We start from the raw sequence: 22,208 nt of genomic DNA, 5'->3' as shown, positions 1-22,208 counted from the left end.
AGACAGTCTCTCTCTCTTTCATAATATCAACTTTTGTCTTAGCTCCAGGGTGTACATGTCAGGTTTGTTACCTGGTTATCCTGTGAGGTGCTGAGGTTGGGGGTATGACGGATCCCGTTACCCAGGAAGTGAGCATAATGTCCAACACCTCGTTTCTCAATATTTCTCCTCTCCTCCCCGCTCTGGGAGGCCCAGTGTTTACTGTTGTCATCTTTATGTCCATGAGTACACAATGTTTAGCTCCCACTTACAGGGAGAACATGCAGTATTGGGTTTCTGTTCTTGTGTTAATTCACTTAGGATAATGGCCTCCAGCTGCATCCATGTTACCGCGAACGACACGATTTGTTCTTTTTTATGGCTGCGTGACACTCTTTTCTTCTTAATTTGCATCTCCTCTCAAATCGGTCTGTTAGCTATTGTGCAGGTAGGTCATCTTTATATTTCCATTTTTTAATGATTTCTCCATGGCTTAATTTCTTTGTGTCACGAATTGCTTATATTGCCAGCTGAGCAAGCCACCTTCACAGCTTATACAGCATCTCTACAACACAGATTTGTTTACCACAGTCTCCTAAAATCCATACACACATACACCCAGCACAGGCACATTCCTTTTTCTTTTAATCTCCAAAGCATTACCGTTCCCCTGCCTTATAAAAATAGGTGGAGGATCTCCTCTTCTCTGTCCAGTCAGGTGAGACCTCTGGTCCAATGTCCCTCATATCCCACACAGACCACAGCATCCAAGTCCACTGCCTTGTGCAGAGACTTGTGCAGACGTCTCATATGCATTATTACAAGGCCTTTTCTCTCCTACATCCTATCAGGACGGCTTTTCCTGATCACCCAGCCTCAACACTCTCAGCAATGGACTCATGTCACTCCACTTTTGGACAGCTCTTCACTGTGAGCCCAGATAGGAAAGTTTAGACACCATGAAGAAACTGAAGCTCAAGGGGGAGAATTAAGTTCTCAAAGAAGCACCTCTTCACCCTTTCCCTTTTCATGTGCTACCTCCTATAAGTGCACATGCCCTGGTCAAGCTGTCTAAATATGCTCTGTGCTACAGGCTTCCGGATGTTTTTCTGTATGCATGAATCCCCTTACCTTGAAAGTCTGCCTGTCAAAACTCTACCCAGCTCTTCAGAATCCAACACAAATCACCGTTCTCTGTCATGTCCTTTGTCTTCCCATACCTGATAGGAACGGAATCATCCATGTGTGCTCTTGTACCTTTGTAACTCTATTACAAACCCATTTTTCTCCTACGACTTAAAAGCAATATGCAATAAGTGTTTTGTTTTACATTGCTTTTTGGAAATTGGTGCAGACTCTATGCAACCTAATTTTATTAAGAATTCAGTACTGCTTAGAAGTGTTCTCTTTTTTTTTTTTTTATCACTTAAGGTCAAATACACGTTTGTTTTTTTTGTTTTGTTTTTGTTTTGAGACAGAGTCTTGCTCTGTTGCCCAGGCTGGAGTGCAGTGGCATGATCTTGGCTGACTGCAACCTCTGCCCCCCAGGTCCAAGCAATTCTCATACCTCAGCCTCCTGAGTAGCTGGGATTACAGGCTTGAACTACTGCCTGTAGTATTTTTAGTAGAGATGGGGTTTTACCATATTAGCTAGCCTGGTCTCGAACTCCTAAAGTGATCTGCCCACCTCAGCCTCCCAAAGTTCTGGGATTACAGGTGTGAGCCACCGTGTCTGGCCCAAATACACTGTTAAAATTCGATGTGTCCCCCACTTCTTGAACCCCTTTTCCTATAATGTTTAGTCTAAGCATTGCTTCCAGATACCTTTTACATAAAGACCATCTCTATCACTTCAGTCTTCCACTCAAAGCATTTTAATAACTCTGCATTGCTCTTAGGATAAAGTACAAGAAGATATAGTTAAAATGTAAAGGAACTGTGTCTAAAGGAAAAATAGAATTCTACAGTAATAGAATTGTGTATTGCCTCTGTACAGCTTGGGCTCAAACATTCTGATGCTTTGCCGTTCTAGGTTAACATTAAAAAGAACTCTCAACTCATCTATAGTGTGTTGACTTCTGGAGAGCAGAATTCTAATTTATCACATCACAGTGTGATTGCAGAAGCTTATGTTCTTTGTTGGTGATTAGGATGTGTTTTCTTGTCCAGTCTTGCTCATTAGAAAGAAAGTTTGGGGTCTTATTCAGAGAACGAACCGGTGGTTCTAGGGATAATAGGATTGGGAGAAATGCCATATTCCACTTTACACCACACTAAGAAGCTGAAAGGGACATTAATTTGTTTAAAGGGCATCCCTGCCTACATAGTTGAACACTATCTTCTTTCTACATCCTTAATCAATGTCTTTTCTGAGTGACTTCATCCTGAGCTTCCATCTCACCGAAAATTCCCTGAGGCACTGTCAGCATGGAGCCTGTTGATCCTTGGGGCCTGAGCTGGAATAGGCTGCACTCTCCTGGACACAAACCCTACTCATATGACTCTTAGCTTGGAGCCAGCGTTCCCCGAACTTAGGCAAGAGTTTTAATGCCTTAAAAGGGAAAGGTAGGTGAAAATAATTAAGTCCAATATTCTTTCCCTTTTAAACTTTTTATACACTCCTTTCCTTGTCTTTGTGATGTGAATTTGACTTCTTTGTTCTGTTTCAGACAACTTGTAAGGACAAATTGTTATTCATCCAGTTAACGAAGTGGCGTTTCTCCACACGTTGTTGTTTTATTTTTTCCTTAAAAAGGGACTTATTTCTGCAGGCCTGGCATTACTGTTTTGTTTTCTTAATACTTTGCTGGATGAAATGGTTAAGAGCACTAAGCATCATTATTATTTAATATAAAGAACCAGACTCAGATTTAACTCATTTTCCTCAAATGTTTCAGGTCTTCGCCTACATGTGTCACCCAAGTTGATTCTAAAATGAAAGGGACTGTTGACTAAAAGACAAAAGGGGAAAAAAATTCTAGGATGACATAGAAAAGTTAGAAAGACCCAGAAAGACTTTGTACATGACCAGGGGATAATAAGGTGGAAGGGGTTATATTAGACACCTCATTCTAATATACTAATTATAATATTGTCATTTAAAATGCAATCCACTATATTAAAAAAAACATTTTGAATAGAAAGTTACAAGCATATTCAAAAGTAGAGAGAATACTATCATCAACCCACTATACCCATCTTGCAGCTTCAGTAATTAGCAATATATGACCATGGCCAACTCGTTTCTTTTACACGGCACTCCTTTCCCACAAACACTGGATTATTTTAAAAACAAACACAAGACAAAAATATCTCTGCATGTACTAAATTAATATTCAATATTAAAGATGACTCTTGAAATATGAGATTTTAGGAGATCAGTCTGATATTATAAACGAATAAGAAGCCAGTTAAGGTTTTGTTTTAATCAACTATATTAAGGCATAATACATGTGCAATAACAAGTGCTCATCTTAAGTGTATATTTGGATGAGATTAGAGAAATTTATCGACTATGTTACTACCACTAAATAAAGCCCTAACATATTTCCACCATCACGCCAAGTTCTCTTATACCTCTTCCTAGTTGCTGTAAACACATGCCACCCCCAACCCAAGCCCAGAAAAAATGTTTTTCTGCTTTCTGGCCCATAGATTCTATTTCTTTTTTCTAGAGCTTTATAAAAATAAAATCCTATATGAAGTGTTTTTGGGTCTGACTTCTTTTGCACAGTATGTTTTTGAAATTTACATATATTGTGAACATCGGTAGTTCATCACTTTGTATTGCATCTTTAAAATTCCATTGCATGACTGTATCACATTTTGCTTCTCCAGCCCATCTGATGGATAATTGTTTTTTGTTTTTATGGAGATAGAGTCTCACTCTGTCACCCGAGCTGGAGTGCAGTGGCATAATCTCAGCTCACTGCAACCTCTGCCTCCCAGATTCAAGAGCCTCCCAGATTCAAGAAATTCTCATGCCTCAGCATCCCAAGTAGCTGGGATTACAGGCGTGCTCCACAACACCCAGCCAATTTTTGCATTTTCAGTAGAGATGGGGTTTCACCATGTTGACCAGGCTGGTCTTGAATTCCCAACCTTAGGTGATTTACCCCCCCACCTCAGCATCCCAAAGTTTTTAATTGAGTTTTTTCTTGCCCAGTTTGGGGTGACTGTGGATAGTTTCTGTGAACATTCATATGCAAGTTTCTAAGTAGACTTGTATTTTTCACTTCTCTTTGACAAATAAGTAGGAGTATAATTGCTCAGCAGTATACATAAAGTATGTGTTTAGCTATATAATAAACTTTCCATTGTATGTTTTCTAAAGTGGTTGTACCACATTACATTCCCATCAGCAGTGTATGAGAGTTATAGTTGCTTCCCATCTCTGCCAACATAGATATACTATGTTGTTCTAATTTAGCCATTCTTGCAGTATAAGACAGTATCTTATTGTGGCTTTCATTTGCGTTTTCCTAATCACTAATTTTGTTTAGCATCTTTTTCATAGGATTACCAGATGCCTCAGATTCTAATCATGATTTCTTCAACTCAGTGAGGCAACCGAACTCACTGTGGCTTATCTTGTCTCTACCCATTTTTGAGAAATTTCTCCAAAATAAAAAGCCCAGGCTGGGTGCAGTGGCTCACCCTGTAATCCCAACACCTTGGGAGACCATAGAAGGAGGATCACTTGAGCCCAAGAGTTTGAGACCAGCCTGGTCAACAGAGGAAGACCCTATCTCTACATTTTCTTTTGAATTATATGGATATGGTGATGCACTCTATAGTCCCAGCTACTTGGGAGGCTAAGGTTGGAGGACCCCTTCAGCCTAGGAGGTGAAGCCTGCAGCGAGCCAGGATCACTCCAGTGCACTCCAGCCTGGGTGACAGAGCGAGATCCTGTCAAAAAGAAAAAATAAAGGCCCAGATGCAGCTTTTCCTTCTCACATTTATCACAGTTATGTACTGCCTGTTGTCCCATTATTGAAAACAGTTATTTTATTTTACTTATTTTTTGAGGAGGTGAAGTGGGGATGTAGGTTACACTTCATCCTGTTACTCTGCCTCAGATATTATTGGAAATCCAGATTAGTTTTGGAGAAATAATTTCTAAATTTTGTTTTTTTAGTTTATCAAGGGCCAAGCCTGGAAAACTCAAGTCAGATTGTATGGAAGAGAATTCTTCAACTGATTACATCTAGCCTCAGCCTCTGATGTTGGGAGAATATGTCACCAAGAAAGGAAAGGAAAATCATTCTTCCTTGCTGAATTTGGTGAATTCTGCAAAACAAGAATGACAGTGAAAGGGAGGAGACAAAGCAGTCTGAATCATGCTCCACCTGGAATTTTATCCCAGAGAATGAAAGGCATGTTGGTAAAGATGAGTTAGCACAAGACAGGGATCCATTTCATATGTAGCCCTCTACCGATATTTTAGTGAACTTGGAAGCTCAGCCTGTCCGTCAGAGGAAAGCCTTACAACTTACTTTCCAGTGTGGTGTAGATGGGACCCCAAGATAGCTAGAGGACTTGGCAATGAGGATGGCATGCCATCATATGGATGAAGGCAACTCTCCTGGGGGCTGTAGTACTCTAGGGCTCTGTGGGCATCACAGTCAGACCTCAGAAAAGGCCTCCTTGTCAGCAGGAGACAAGATGAGACCAAGAACAGAGATGTCTACCCAAGCTTACTAGGTCCAGAAAATGCAAATGGCATGCATGCAAGTGATAAACCTCACTGTCAATGTCAGCAGGGCTAGGAGCACCCAGATGAATAAGGAACCTCATGCCGTAGATCAGAGAAGACAATCAAATTCTGGAGACACAGACTCTTTCTTCTGTTCCTGAGTTCATTTAAAACCATGCCTCTTCTTCCACTACACACACACACACAGAGGGAGAGGAGAGAGAGGAAAGAGAGAGAGGAGAGAGAGAGAGAGAAGAGAGAGAGAGAGAGAGAGAGAGAGAGAGAGAGAGAAGGGGGTGGGGAGAAAGAATGGGAAAGGAAGGTTAAGAGGCTAACTTATCCAAAGGAGATCAAACGGTGCTGAATTACATTTGACTTTGTGTTTCTTTTTATACATGCAAGTATAAGCATAATGCAAGGGGAGGGGCAAGGATTTGTGAATTTTAAACTATTTGTAAGATTTATAAACTTAGGGAGCTCCTTTGTTTTCTAAGAACTATTAACCCAGGAGGTGGGTAGTGCAGGTTCCCCACCTTCCTATCATGTCTAAAAGACAAGAGATTTTCTGAAGCACCAGATGTTAGAAGATACTGCCTGAAACTATCAAAGAGACCAAGACTAGAGAGATGTGAGTAGGGCACCATGTGAGACACATGATGAACATCTTCTGGTTTACTATTCTTCCTACATGAGACAAAAGCAGCACCCCCAAATTAGCTTCAATTTCTTCAAATGCACGTTCTTCCTGCCCAGAAGAAGACAGAATGGCTTCCCCGAGCTGGAGAGAACATGCTTGGGCCATGGCTTGATGCCTTCAAGCAGAGAATGAAGGAGTGGGAGAATTCTGCAGCTCAGCTCTTTTCTTTAGCTCCTTCCTTGTCCAGAGAATGGGGTAGGAATGGGATGGAGGGAAGGTGAGAAGGTGAAATTCGCAGTGCAGAGTGGAAGATTGCTGATCATGCATTTAAAGTCATATGCAATAGCAATTCTGTCAACAAATCTTCCTATTACTGCAATCTTATTTCCCACTAACTCTTGTTATTATAAGAAATTAATTTTCATCATACTCTCTAAGTGTATCTCCTTCAACCCTCCTCCAATATCAAATAGTTAATAATGTAACATAATAATATCGTATGTGCTTCAAACTATTTAACCATGCAAACACATATCCCACATATATCAGCTATGTTTTCTTTTTATTTCTGTGTTTATATTTTCACTCAATGTATATTTAAATGGGTATAATATAATAGTATGTTGTAAGAATGAGATTATGATTTTAATGTATTTATAATTACTCCGCCCTAGCATAACCAATTTCTTTTTTCTGAGCATCCTTTTACTTTTTATTAACATATATATAGTATCTATTTATCATCAGAGCATATAATTTTATATTTTGCTTTTGTTATCATTTTTCTTATTGCTACCTATTTATCACTTATGGCTACTTAATGAACCATACAATTTCTATACCCACATTTTCTTAAATGCTTTCCTGTTGGATACACAAATAGTTTCTATTATTCACTATTATAAATACAGATCGAGCAGCCTGAATCTGAAATCTAAAATGCTCCCAAATCCAAAACTTTTTGAGCACCCACATGGCATTCAAAGGAAATGCTCCCTGGAGCATTTCACATTTTTGGATTTTTGGGTTAGGGATGCCCAACAAGTGCAAATATTCCAAAATCTGAAAAAAATCAGAAACCCAAAACACTTCCAATGCCAAGCATTTCAGATAAAGAATACTCAGTCTGTAATGTTACGGTGATCAGTTTCCTAGGAATGCCATTTTTCTGACTTTAAATTATTTTCATGGAATAATTGGTGAGTGGGATTACTAGGTCCATAGATATGAATATATTTAAGGACTCTTACTATAGATATGGGTCACATTGGTTATTTGATGGGCTGTGCATATTTATAGGACCAGTAGAAAATATAAATTTATTAGTTCTTTTTGCAAGTCTCGTCTTCATTTTTTGTTCATTATAATTGCAGTTAATGTACATTGTACTTACTATTTGAGAATTAGTGTGGCTTAATTAGAAAAATCACTTACATATCAGACAAGCAGATTCAAATCCCAACTCAGGCCACTTCTTGTTGTATGTTAAGTGGACGAGCCTCTCACAAAAATAGCTTCAATAGACACCAATTGGTAACAATGATGTCTCCCTTACAAGATTGTTGAAACGATTTGGTGAATTAATCAATGCCTGGTGTGTTCGTGGCCATACAGAAAATTATTACTCCTCCTCGCTGTCTCTGCTTCTCTAATTTTATCTACCTCCCTTCCCACTCCTGACTTCTTCTTGCATGGACTACCCATTCGAGTTCTTTCGATACAAGGTTTTCTAGACTCCACCTTCTCATGCCAGAATTTGTGTTAATAGGGGTCAATTATCAATGTTCACTAGAAACCTGATCTTTCAATAGCAAGTGCTGAATTAGGTTGTGAATCACTGAGGTCACTTCTGTTCACCCCGTGACTTTTCTTGTGTTCACCCAACCAAATGGGAAATACATTCAGAATTAATACATTTTCATAAATTGCTCATTTTTGAATGCTTTGTACAGTCCAATTTCTCTTTTAAACATCTTATCCAAGTTTTTGCCCATTTGGTTTCTCAGAGACTTTTTGATTTGTTTTTCTGCTTCTTTGTCTTGGTTTCAGATAATACTTCAGTTTAATCTTCTATTTGTTGCATCCTACCCAAGGACAACAAGCTTAATTCTTGTGATAACAAGCGTAGTTTGTCAAGAAGTGCAAGACAAGATCATTGTTAGAAGTTACATCTCGGAATGGTACTACCATTTGGATCTTGTCTGTCTCATACCCAGTGTCTGTTTTCTAGGCATTATTACTCATTGTTGTCTGGAAATTGGTTTTTATCTTGAGGGAATTTATAGTAGAAACTGCCTTTTAAAGCAATCACTCTTCTTTAAAGTCAAAAGGAATTTCTAATACGTTATAAGGTGTCAGAAAGGCTGTAACAAGCATACAGTTTTTTAATTGGAAACGCATTAAAAATATCAAATTCTGTCCTCTTTCATGAGGGTGAGGCAATTTGGGGACTGCCAAAAGATTTACTAGTCTCCCACCTTCATGATAAGATATTGAGCTGTGTAGGAAATATTCTAAGCAGTTCCACTTTAGGAGTTTAAAAGAAAAAATGGGAGGGAGGGAAGAGGAAGGGGAAAAATTCCTCTGCAATCTTTCCAGCTTCAGCAACTGTATTTCACAACTCTGGAGAATCCCAGAGGCTCCTTTAGGTATTATTTCATATGAGCCTTCCCTCATTAAGTGTCATAGAGAAGGTTTCTTCATTTTTGCATTATTAAGCCTGTTTTTCCCCTCATATCGATGCCACTATCCCTGTTTTCACCTATTACAAATGAGTGCTAGCCTCTTTTTCTACCTGAATAGACAAAGCAGCTCAAACTTCTCATTGGCATCAAAGACCCTTGCCCCAGATGCTACACCAGCAAAGTTACTAAAGTACTAAGGATTTCAGAGGCAGAAATCAGAAGGTTTGAGAGAAGCTCATATATAACAAGTATGCAGGGGAAATTTGAGGATCATACCCAGCTGGATTCAGACAGAATGACCAGTTTTTCTGTAGTTACTGGACAGTACAAAGTAGCCTGACATGTCTGCCATGTGTATTACAGAGAAGTCTATTATTGAAACTCACAAGGTGAAAAATGTGGACCTGATCACAGTTGAGTGTGTCTGCCCCATGCTTGCATTTATGACATTGGAAACAGGAAGGGTGAGATTGGAAACAGTCCATTTCTGCCCAGAGCTCACTCTGCAGCATGTAACAGCAAAGCACTCACTGTCAAGAAATCGTGTCTATCATGGTCATACCACATTCATCACTGTGCCACACTTAACTTCTTCAAGAACCCTGGCATCACAGCTCTCCTTGTGTTGTAAGGGGGACTGGCCCCCAGTTTTAGCCTCTACTCCAAGTCTGCACAAATCACCCTGTGGTATTGGGCAAGCTCCTTAACCTCAGTTTCCCGTAGCACATGGTAGAGGCGAACTTACACTGCCCAACCTACAGAGAGATTGTGAAACCAGAATGAGATAATGTGTGCAAAGGATTTCGGAACGAGTTTCAAATTCTGAAACTTCTTGGGGTGTATGCTTTCATTTGTGCCGTTAGTCTGATTTGCAGTCATTTCCATCTATAAAAGGATGTTCTGCCACATCATGCGTGTAAGTTTGATTTTCCTCATCTCATTATGAGCCCTCATTGGGGCAGCTTTCAGAACATGCCATTCCCCCTTACAGCCTCCTGCAGGGGAGCATGACAGCTAGATCTGTTTTCCCTCCCTCCCCATCCCATTTCCCTTTGTCTGTCCATCACTCTCCTACACTGCATATAAGACTCAGGTTAAAGACCCTCTGCTCTGTGACATCGCCTTCTTATCTCTCTGCACCTTGGACTGGCAGTGATTTAGCTTTCCACATCCTAGATGGGAGTGATCTACATCTAACTTGGCCTCTTTCCCTCATTAGACTTGGCTTTTTGAGAAGAAGACCAAGCCTCTACTTACTATTTTAACCCAATACCTGCTTTATATTATTTGCTTTGTAAATATTGATCGAAATGATGAGTGAATGTCAAATACTTGTTGCTATGAAATAAGTTGAATCGGTAAAGTGAGTGATTCTTAAATTACTTGGTATAAAACATTAGGGGGAACTCATACTATTTGTGTCTGTTTTTGTGCTGCTCTAACAAAATAGCACAGACTGGGTAATTCACAATCAACAGACATGTATTGCCTTGTAATTCTGGGGGCTGGGAAGTCTAAGATCAAGGCACCTGTATCTGGCCTTCTTGCTGAGTCGCCACAAAGCGGAAAAATGCTGTGTCTTCACATGGCAGAAGGCAGAAAAGCAAGGAAAAGAGGGAGAAGGGAGACACTCAATGTTTTGTAACAGCATTCTCCCACCCATGAGGTCACAGCCCTCATAGCTTAATCACCTCTTAACGGTCCCACCTCTTACTACTGTGACACTGGCAATTACATTTCAGTATGAGTTTTGAAAAGGACAGTCGTTCTGTACGAAACCATAGCAGCTTTGTGTGAACCTAATAATTTAAATGTGTGAATGTTATGTGTATATATATTTGTGGGGGAAGCTTATAAAATACTGCCAATTATTGGAAGTTTCAAACTGAGGGCAGGTAACCATATGATAGAAACCATAAGCTGAGGCATCTGTGTTGAAAAGGAGGTTACAGTGTCTCATTTGCTCCCCAGTAACTGCTGTGGATCGCTCCCTCGGGGGGACACCAACAGGTGTCATAGAATAAAAGAATTCCTTGATGAAGTATATTAGGAAATGCTGGGATAAATCTCCATTTTTGAAATCCATCATGTAATTAATATTCCATCTCACAATTCAGTGATCCGAGTGTACTACTTGTTCTTTTATCTTATTTTAAACTTATCCCTTCCCTGTTTCATTTTTAGCTTTTGCTGTGGCATGGCACCTGGTCTCTTTCTAGAAGGAAAGTTCAACAAGCAGCACAGCTCTGGACACATTGTATTGCTTTGATGACCCTACCTGGAACAGGTATGTAAAACCTCCAATACATGCTTACTGACACTTTTGAATCGTAACTACGGATGTATATTCATTCCAGTGGATTACTGAGAATGGAATATGGTCTGAATAATTAAATTCGTATGTCAGAGATGACTTTTGTCTTTTCTACTTAGAAGCATATGTTTATATTTTGGCATCTACAACTCCTGAAGACTACTTCATTTTCTTGGTTATATGATATGGTTGTATGATAAGCTCAAATTAAGATTATAGTTATTCAAAGAGAGAGGAGAAAGTCTACACTTATATGGTTCTGAAAATAATAAGATTTATCTAAAAATCTATGGAAATCACATGAATGAAATATGACTGGTACTCTGGTATAAGTAGAGTATTTGTAGTCCAAAATTATTACAGAAAGATATCAACTTCTTTCCCCTCCCCAAATTAGTCCAGGCTTACAGAAAATTGTGTAATAACTCACGGGATAAAAATGACTACATATGTGAATTAATTAACAGAATTAAATCAATTAATTGACTACTCGAACACTAAGATTTTGTGCCAGCTACTCCCTTGGTGTATGCCAACATAAATATTACATAAAAACAAAAAAGTATGGTGTTTGATAATATTAATGTTTAATGAATTCTCTTGAAGGGGATATTCTGAAAGTAGATTCTCACTATATATAAATATGTTAGCCTGTAGCTTCTGTCTAATTCAGACTTCCTTGGATGAGCACTGTTTGTGAGTATGTAGCCTAGATAGGTAGATAGATGGATAGATAGACAGATCAATAGAGACATAGGTATCTCACGACACCTATTACATAATATATGTATGTGTGTGTGTTTGTATATACGGTATGCAATGACTAAGGGATACTGTATTACAAGATTGCTTGCTTGTATGCAACTTTTAAAAACATTATTAGAAATATAGCAGGCTTGTTGAAATACTTGTACATATTTGGAAAAGTTTCCCATAAATTCTGTTTTCAACAGGGAAACTACATAACAACTCATCTGCCTCTGCCTCCTCCCTCACCTCCATAAAAAGCGTGTTGAAAATGAAGTCTGGGAAAGTGGGAAGTAGCACAGAGGAGAATTAATCAGGTGTGAGCTCAATACCTAGCTCTACTACTTAACAATGGCCTTGGGAAGGTTTCTGTACTTCCTTGAGAAGCGCATTGTTATTTAAATCTGAACAGGAGGGAGGGAGAGTGAGAGAGAGTAGAAAAATTCACCTCAAATTGCAATGTCCCAAATGTATCAGGTCACGTTTATTCTTAGAGATGTATGAAGTCATTAACGGATGTGTTTCTAAGGTTTTCCAAAAAGGTTTACTTTCACATTCTGTGAGAGTCTGAAATCCATGATGAGAGGTTAATGGCCCTGATTTTAAGGCAGAAATTGCAACTGCTCATCTACTTGTCAGTTCCATCTTAGTTCATTTATTTTATTATTTATTTTGGGCCTACGCAAATTTGTATGCATGATAACTAAGAAACTGCCAAACCAAAAAATCAGGATAGTTCACATAAAAATCTGGATTCCCAGTCTTCTCTTTCTCTGTAAATGGTCAGAAATTCTTCATCTTAATTTCTATGTCTAACCCATCCAGTCCTTCACAGTTCACTCTGAGCCCGTAGGTCTCAACCCTCACTGTGAAGAGATACTGGTGCTCAGGCTCCACTGCAGAAAATTAAATCAACGCCTCTCAGCGTGGACCGCGGGCTTCAGAATTTTTAAAAGTTCCTCAAATTATTCCATGGTGCAGCCACTGCCCTAATACCTTCCCTTCTCTTCGTGTAAAAATATTCCCCGAGTCCAAGTCACATTCATTACTTCCTCATCTCACCACTCTTCTCTGATAGTCCCTGAATTATCTTATTTCTATTCTTGTCTTATTCAATCCATGCTTCATCCAATAGCCAGAGTAATTGTCTTTATAGAAAATACCTGGTTGACTCCTGCTTCACCATCTTCAATAATAATAGTGATAATAATAATTTAGGGTGGTCATTTATACTTAGATTGAATGAGGAATCTGACTTCAGTCTTTGTTGAAGAATTGAGTCATTAAAGCATTAAATTTTAGGAGCAAATGGAAGAAGACTACAAAAGCTGTAGCAGTACCTTCTGCTTGGTCTTCTCCTCCCAGAAGTGACCCATAGTGATCCTTAGGCCAAAAGTCATTCACAAGTATAGAAATGACATACATTGCTTACCTGTCCCACAGATTGCCACCCAATCAGGGTCCTGATTGCACCTTACATAGGATCAAAGGGATGTTGTAATTTGGTAGTGATAAGATTAACTTTAGGTCACAGCTACCAAAGTGTATTAAATGTCTCTCCTCCCTAAGTTGCATGATTCACCCAACAAAATTTGATATGGGTGAATTTTTAGGCAGAATAACAGAATTTGTTGTGCGCGTGTGTGGTTGGAGTGCTTATAGCTGAAGTCTTTTCTCCTGCCGCTCAGACATGTAGATGACCTTCTTTCCCACTAATGAATAACGTTTTATTTGAACTGTGGAGAAGACCTTTTTTTTCTCCTAAGTGACCTTATAAACCATTTGTATTTGTTTGTTTTCATGCTGCTGATTAAGACATACCCAAGATTGGGAAGAAAAAGGGGTTTAATTGGACTTACAGTTCCACATGGCTGGGGAGGCCTCAAATCATGGTGGGAGGTGAAAGGCACTTCTTACGTGGCAGCAGCCAGAGAAAAATGAGGAGGAAGCAATAGCAGAAACGCTTGATAAACACATCAGATCTTCTGAGACTTATTCACTGTCACAAGAATAGCACGGGAATGACCGGCCCCCATGACTGCATTACCTCCCCTTGGGTCCCTCCCACAACATGTGGGAATTCTGGGAGATATGATTCCAATTGAGATTTGGGTGGGGACACAGCCAAACCACATCACCACTGTTTTAGCCACTGAAATCTTTCCTGTAGACCCTTATGCGTGTGGTTACATTTCCCATTGGAAGGGAAGAAGATGGAGTGTCATAAGAAAGTTTTCTTCAGAAAAGATACCTTTGGAGGTATTTTCATTGGGATTTATAAAGAAATTGATAAATTCAAACCACATTGAAGCTAAGTGGAAATGTGGTTCTGTGCCAACATTCCTGGTGCCTAGCCCAGTCAATTACTATTTTATCCTGGTGACAACTTTTGTCTTTAACATGAAACCATCAGTGTTTCACGATTTACACTGTAAAAAAGATCAAGCCCCTGTGTTTAAAAATGTAACTAAAAACATGTATATGACATTCAAATAACTGAGACCAATAAAGATGTTATAAATTAGGCTGGGTGCAGTGCTCGTGCCTGTAATCCCAGCACTTTGGGAGGCCAAGGTGGAAGATTCAGTTGAGACCAGAAATCGAAACCAGCCTGAGCTGAACATAGTGACATCCTGTCTCTACACAAAAGAAATTTAAAAATTAGGCTGGTGTGGTGGCACACACCTATAGTGCTAAATACTTGGGAGGCTTAGGTGGGAGGATGGCTGGAGCCCAGGAGTTTAAGATTACAGTGAGCTATGAACATGCCACTGCACTCCAGCCTGTGAGCAAGAACTGGTCTCAAACAAACAAACAAAAAAAGATGCTATAAGGTGTTGAATCAACATGTGAGGCATGGTTACCTTCTTTATTTAAATTATTTTTATCAGCAAAGCTAAAGTGTGTTTGCGGATCTAATTTACCCAAATGATATGCCTGTGCAGAGCTATTCTATATTCAAAAAAACAGTCGATCTTTTAAACTTGCATATTTATTTTGGGATAAAAATGGGGACCAAAATACAGAGACACACAAACACATACACACTGAGCATCTCTAGAGGCACATTACGGAACAGTTGCTTATTAATGAGATATCTTTGTATGTCCTTCTGGGATCAAGATGGACTGGCCTTGTGTACAATTCTTCTCCTTCGTGAATAGAGCTGTAATGAGGTCACAGATTCCTTTCATGCCATTTTAGGAATTTCTTTGAAAGGATTCAGGCAGCGATGTCCCTTATATGTTAGAGTTGTACATTAGTACAGGCAAAGCTTTCCAACTAATGTAAAGCACCATTTTTTTCTTCTAAATTCCTTATATTCTCAAATGTCTGGGTTCAGAATAAAGGAAAATTAAAATCTCTGAAAAAGCCATTATTTTGCCACTACATGGAAGAGTTATTGGGAGATAAATTAATAGTATCTGAAATTAACCTTGGATTAAGCCTACTTCATCTTGAATGCTCTACTACTTGTTTTATTTGCTATTAACTCCCTTTAATCAGAGAGTTTCTCTAAAACTGACATGCTATTGGTTAGGAATCATTAAAAAAAACTAATGTAAAATATAAATATGCCCTCTGTTTATTATATGGCAGATACAACATGGACACTTGGTAATTTTGAGTTGATTGTTAAGATTTGTATTATTTTATGTTAATACAACAAATGCTTCAAAAATATGTTTGTTAATGTCTACTTACTGTTACAGCAAAATTTTTTTGATCTGTTATTTCTCTGGCACCTTTTATTGACTTTTTGACTTTAATTGACACATAATAATTGCACATATTGATGTTTGGATACATGTGTACATTGTATAAAAATGTAGTTAGGCTAGTTAACATATCGTGTCACCTCATTTATTTGTTGTAAGAACATTCAACATCCTCTCTTCTAGCTACTTTGGAATAGACAATACAGTATTGTTAACCACAGTCACCCTACTGCGTTATAGAACATCAAGACTTATTCCCTCTTTTTAAGTGTTACTTTGTACCCGTTGACCAATGTATTGACTTTTGGGTGTGATTATTTTGGAACAAAAGATGTATTCTCCCAACGTCCTCAATGCTTACGCCATATTAGACTTTAGTAAATATTTGTGGAATGAGTAAATGAATAATTCACATCCAATGCATTTTTATTTTAAACACAAGCAGGTGAAATTATACCAAAGCTAGGAAGTGACTTAACCAATGAACTAGATATATGAAGTAATGAGCAATAAAAATGGTAATTCATCAGATTAGAAGACTATATCTGGTATGCTCTGCTGAAGCAGAGAGAGAGAGACATCATTTTTAAAGGATTTGGACAAAGTCAAAGGGCCAAAAAAGCTAATACTTTTATTGGCAGCTCATCTAGATTTTATTTGGGCATAGCTGCCCACACCTTTTCTTTTCACCATTATTTTCATCTTTAAAGTCTTTTTTACTTTTTTCTGCCGTATTAAGGAGATGTGCTAGGTCTAAGGATTCCTAATTGAGGCCTCTTATCTTTAACAACTTTGCTAGAGTCATGTGGACAAACATTAAGAGATAAAATTCGACAGCGTCTCTGCAAACCCTAGTCTGGTATACAAACAGCTCTACTTGTGAACAACTGAAAAGCTTCTGAAGTTATCCAGTCAGGTAATATATTACCTAAGTAAACTTTCTAAGAAGCATTTGGATCATTCTTTTGCCTCTATCTAGTTTTCTATGAAATTTCTGACTTTCCTTGGCAAAGCTTAAACCCAGTTAAAGATGATATGCTACATATTGCTTCACTTTTGCATTTTAGAAAACAAACAAACAAAAAAAAGATGGTCCAAAGCAATAGGATGATCTTAGCAAAAATATAAGCTTTTCACATGTCAAATTATTTTTCTCAGCAATTGTGAAATTTCACTTTGAAGTGAAATTACATTCTCCATTGTAACAACATACTGTGCCTGGGGAATAAGTAACTCATGTACTTAGGATTCCTAAACCATATTCCCATATGGGGGAAGATTTTTTAAACAAATCAATTTTGTGGTAGAATTCATGCCTGCCACCAAAGAATAATTAAGTAAGGTGTGTCCCCTTTAATCTGACTAATTTGTTGTTACAGGGCACTGCTATGGCCCAGTCCCTGGGTGAGTCCCCTAACGGGTATTGATGCAGACTTTCTGGCATACACAAGACAGTCCCCCACAACAAAGACTCAACAAAGACCCAAATATCTCGGGGATTGCCTTAAGGATGATACTGGGTAATCCCTGAAAGTTTACAAATGCAAATAAGAAAGGAAGGTATATGAGCTGGGCACAGTGGCTCATGTCTGTAATCTCAGGACTTTGGGAGGCCAAGGAGGGTGGATCACTTGAGGTCAGGAGTTTGAGATTAGGCTGGGCAATATGGCAAAACCCCATCTCTACTAAAAAATATAAAAAAATTAGCCAGGCATGTTGGCGCTAGAACCTGGGAAGCAGAGGCTGCAGTCAACTGAGATCATGCCACTGCACTACGGCCTGGGCAATAGAGGGAGATTCCATCTCAAAAAAAAAAAGGAAGGAAGGAAGGAAGGAAGGAAGGAAGGAAGGAAGGAAGAAGGAAGGAAGGAGGGAGGGAGGGCGGGAGGGAGGGAGGGGAGAGAGGAAGGAAGGAAGGAAGGAGGGAGGGAGGGAGGGAGGGAGAGAGGGAAGGAAGGAAGGAAAGAGAAGAAAGAAAAGAAAGGAAAGAAAGAAAGGAAGAAAAAAGAGAGAGAGAAGAAAGGAAGGAAGGAAAGAAAGAGAGAAAGAAGAAAAAGAAAGAAAGAAAGAAGGAAAGAAAGAAAAAGAAGGAAAGAAAGAAAAAGAAAGAAAGAAAGAGAGAAAGAAAGAAAGAAAGAAAAGAAAGAAAAAAAGAGGAAGGAAGGAAGGAAAGAAAAAAGGAAGGAAGGAAGGAAGGAAAGAAAAAAGGAAGGAAGGAAGGAAGGAAGGAAGGGGAGGGCATATGGAGAGAGGATGATAAGTTTTTTCTGGGACAGTGGAGAGAACGAGATTGGAGACCAGAGGGGAAAAGATAAGAATAGGGGATGTTTGCAGGTGAACCGAAAGGACCTGTGTGAGGACATGTATTTAAAAGTAAACAAAACAGAAACAAAACTAAAATCAGCAGAAAAACCCCTCCCTTACATTTTCTTCTGTATCCTCTCTTGCCCTAGTCCCACTCACCATGTTACTGGAATTCCCTGTTCTTTAACCTCTGCCTACCTTCTCTGATTTCACAGGGCATCTTGGCTCTAATGAGTATCACTATTCATGACACATGTAATGGCTTTGCCTTACTCTGCAACCACATTTCTGTTCTCCCAGCCACAGAACTCCGGCTGGGACCTGGATAGCTCTATAATTTGAGGAAAGGTATTTAAATTCTCTGAGCTTCAGTTTCTTCATCTGTGAAAGTAAAAATAGTCATATTTTCTTCCCAGGAGTTTTGTGAGGAATAAAGGAGTATCTAACAAAAAGCAAGTACTTCTTAGATATCATGTTATCTCCCCAACTCACTATTAGTGGCAATTCATTGGTTTTCTTATAAGAAGGCATTGTAACCCATAGTCCTTTGTATTCTGCCATGCACTTCTCCAAATATTATATTATAGTACAAACAAAGCAATAATGAAAAGTTCCTTCTCCTCTCATGCACTGGGTTGTGGTACCTCTCAAAACTGTGTTCTGGACTGGGCTCAGTGGCTCATATCTGTAATCCCAGCAATTTGGGAGGCCGAGGTGAGCAAATCACCTGAGGTCAGGAATTCGAGACCAGCCTGGCCAACATACTGAAACACTGTCTGTACTAAAAATACAAAATTAGCTGGGCATGGTAGTGTGCGCCCGTAGTCCCAGCTACATGGGAGGCTGAGGCAGGAGAATTGCTTAAACCCAGGAGGCGGAGGTTGCAGTGAGCTGAGATCGTGCCATTGCACTCCAACCTGGGCAACAGAACAAGACTCCATCTGAAAACAAACAAACAAAAAACAAAAAACCGTGTCTGTCGTTGACTCCCGTCACTGCCTTCCTGCCACTGTTGCCTTCTCATCTCAACTGAATGACTCTAATATGCTCTTTAATAGTCTCCTTCATGATCTTTCTACCATCAGTTTTGTCTCACTTGAATTTCTCCTCTGCACTGATTCCAAAGTAATCTATAATTTTTAAAAATGGACTTCCTGTTACTCACTACCTTTAAGACTCTTGATTCCATGGTGCCTATAGGTGCTTTGTTCTATAAACTTATCATAAAACAGCAGAATTTCTATGGGAGCTCATCTGAAGCTGTTCCCTTCTGTGAATCCTATGTTCTACTGCTCCAGTATTTTATGATTTCCTGGGAATTATCCAAAGAGTATGCTTGCACATTCTGCTCATCCTGCCTGGACTACACAGAACCCTCTTTCCTGGGAAATTGGTGTTCACCTTCAAGGCTCAGATCCAGTGTCACCTGTTCAGTGATGCCTATCCCTCCTCTGCTCACCCTTCCTCGGGCAGAGTTAAAAGTTCTCCATGTTTTTCCCCAGAGCCCTTCCTTCATATTTATGCAGAATTCACTACTTTATCAATTTCATTTATTTCTACTCCTCGGATTGCGAGTTCCTTGAGGACTGGAATCCCCACTATATTCATCATAGTACTATGTCCCTAATGACAGTGCAAAGTGGTCGCCGAATAAATGCTTTCTTGTTGAATTTTAACTGATCCATGAATTTCTTGATTTATCATCATTTTGCAGCTAGGGAAATTATACAATCAACTAATTTGCTCCACATGCTAGAGCATTCGGAAAGACCAGCAGAGAGTTTCATTAACTTGAACTGCTACTGCCCCATTCACCTGTTAGAAGAAAGTTCAAATAGAGAAAAATGTAATATACCTGCTTCCTAAGATGTTATAGCTTTAATAGCAGGGAATGGCATTCAATTTATTTCATAATATTAACACAAGTGCTTAGAAATGTATGATGCTCTCTTAAGAAAAATAGCTACTATTTAATGTCAAATGTTATCCATTCATTCAATATGTATCGATTATCTTAATATATGCAAGATTATCTATTACATTATTGTTTTACTGATACTATATTTTAACAATAAAATAATAATATGCTTGGAAAAATAATAAAATGGTAGATATGTCCTTTGATATCCAAGAATAATTAATTGATCCATTTGTACAAGTTTTATATTTGATTTATCACTTTAGTTTATTTGTTAATAACTCATTTTAATGGCAGCCCATGCCACTTTTGTAACTCTGGTGCTGTTTCAGAAATTATTCATTAGTATGATTTGTAAGTGATGGTATTCCAGGACAATAACATGTAGTATTCTTAATCCATCATTATTTATCAGAGCATCATGATCTTTCTGAGTAAATTAGATCATGTTGATAGTACTTAGAAATACTAAAATTAATCAATAACTTACTACATACTTAATTCCATTCTTTGTAAGTTTCAAACTCTTTAACATTGAACAAATTTAGCAAATTTGCCATCTGTACATTATGAGATCATAAAAACATGCCTTTATTAATATAAATGTGACATATTTTAACCAGGGACAGTTAAGAAAATATTCATTAGAGTTTACAAACATAGCCACATGCTGCACAATGATACTTCAGTCAAAGGCAGACCACAGTACAGCAGTGCTCCCATAACGTAATAACTCCATATATTTACCCTACTGTTTCTATGTTCAGATATGTTTAGATAGCACAAATACCATTGTGTTACAATTGCCTACAATACTCAGTATAGTAATATATTGTATAGCTTTGTAGCCTAGGAACGATGGACTATACCATATAACCTAGATATGTAGTAAACTATGCCACCTAAGTTTGTGTGAGTACCCTCTATGATGTACACACAATAATGAAATTACCTAATGACACATTTCTTAGAACATGTTAATGTCGCTAAGTGATGCATGGATGTATGTTCCTACCACCATCAAATACGACTGCTGTTAATGTGTCATGAATACTGAAGTTTCACATTAATACACAAAACTGCTCTTAAGGTAGTTGCCAGGCTGAAAAAAATCGGGAGTTTTGATACTTTCTGTTACTTTTTCTTTTAATATATTGCAAGGTTTTTCATTGATCTATTTGCAGAAGGAAAAAATACATGTATAAATACACACATATACATACACATGTATTATATATAACATACATGCACATATATATGTATTATATAATGGATTATATATATATAATATATATACATATATGTATATGTGGGTATTTTATATATATGTATATATAGAAATTTGTGTGTGTTCATGTGTGTGTGTGTATATGTATTCCCATTAATTTATAAGCATTGTTTTGGGTTCTACATATATAAATATATAATATGTATATAAATATATTATATAAATGTATTTATACATCATATTCATAAATATATGATTCAATATAATATAACATATATATGTTTAATACAATATATATTTACATGTATTCCATTTATTTATATAATGAATATATTATATATTTATATATAATTATATATAATACATGATACAATATATAACATGTAATAATACATAATATATAATTATATATAGTATATAACATATATAATATATAATTATATATAATACATAATATATGATTATATAATTTATAATATATTATTATATATTGTAATATGTAATATGCTATGTATTTTATATTGTTTTATATGTATTTCATACATATATAAAATATATTTTATATTATGTATGTATATTATGTATTATATATAATTATATGTTATATATTATTCAATATAATATATTACATATAATATATTTATAAATAGTATTTATATATTTGTATTTTTATACATTATATATAATATATATGTATGTATGTATATATAATATACATTTCTAAATTATTTTAAATTATTCTGTGTTCCTAGGATAATAAACTTACCCTGCAATCTTACTTATTTCCTTGCTTTTCATATACAATGAAAGTGTATATGACTTTGGCTGCAGTATTATGATAAATTCACCATTGATTAAGTCATAATTAAAGATTGCTATTCAAAGATTCAAAAATTAAAGACAATAATTAAAATATACTACCTTCTTTCTAATATAATACTACTACATTTATTTTAAAATTCTCTAACCCTTTCTATGGGAGT

General features: G+C 37.5%; 1 protein-coding gene across 3 annotated transcripts in view; it reads left to right on the top strand.

Annotated features, from left to right (window-relative positions):
- Positions 1-22,208, top strand: part of CHRM3 (cholinergic receptor muscarinic 3) — a 529,779-nt gene that overhangs the window by 271,796 nt on the left and 235,775 nt on the right. For all 3 annotated transcript variants that reach the window (XR_004433624.1, XM_033196177.1, XM_033196176.1), the window contains one exon: positions 11,180-11,282. The gene's annotated coding sequence lies outside the window, so the exon portion shown is untranslated. The remainder of the gene's footprint in view (positions 1-11,179; positions 11,283-22,208) is intronic.

The sequence above is a fragment of the Trachypithecus francoisi genome, unplaced genomic scaffold (assembly GCF_009764315.1).
Source record: "Trachypithecus francoisi isolate TF-2019V2 unplaced genomic scaffold, Tfra_2.0 Lachesis_group5, whole genome shotgun sequence".
NCBI lineage: Eukaryota > Metazoa > Chordata > Mammalia > Primates > Cercopithecidae > Trachypithecus > Trachypithecus francoisi.
This window is presented reverse-complemented; position numbering and strand designations above follow the sequence as displayed.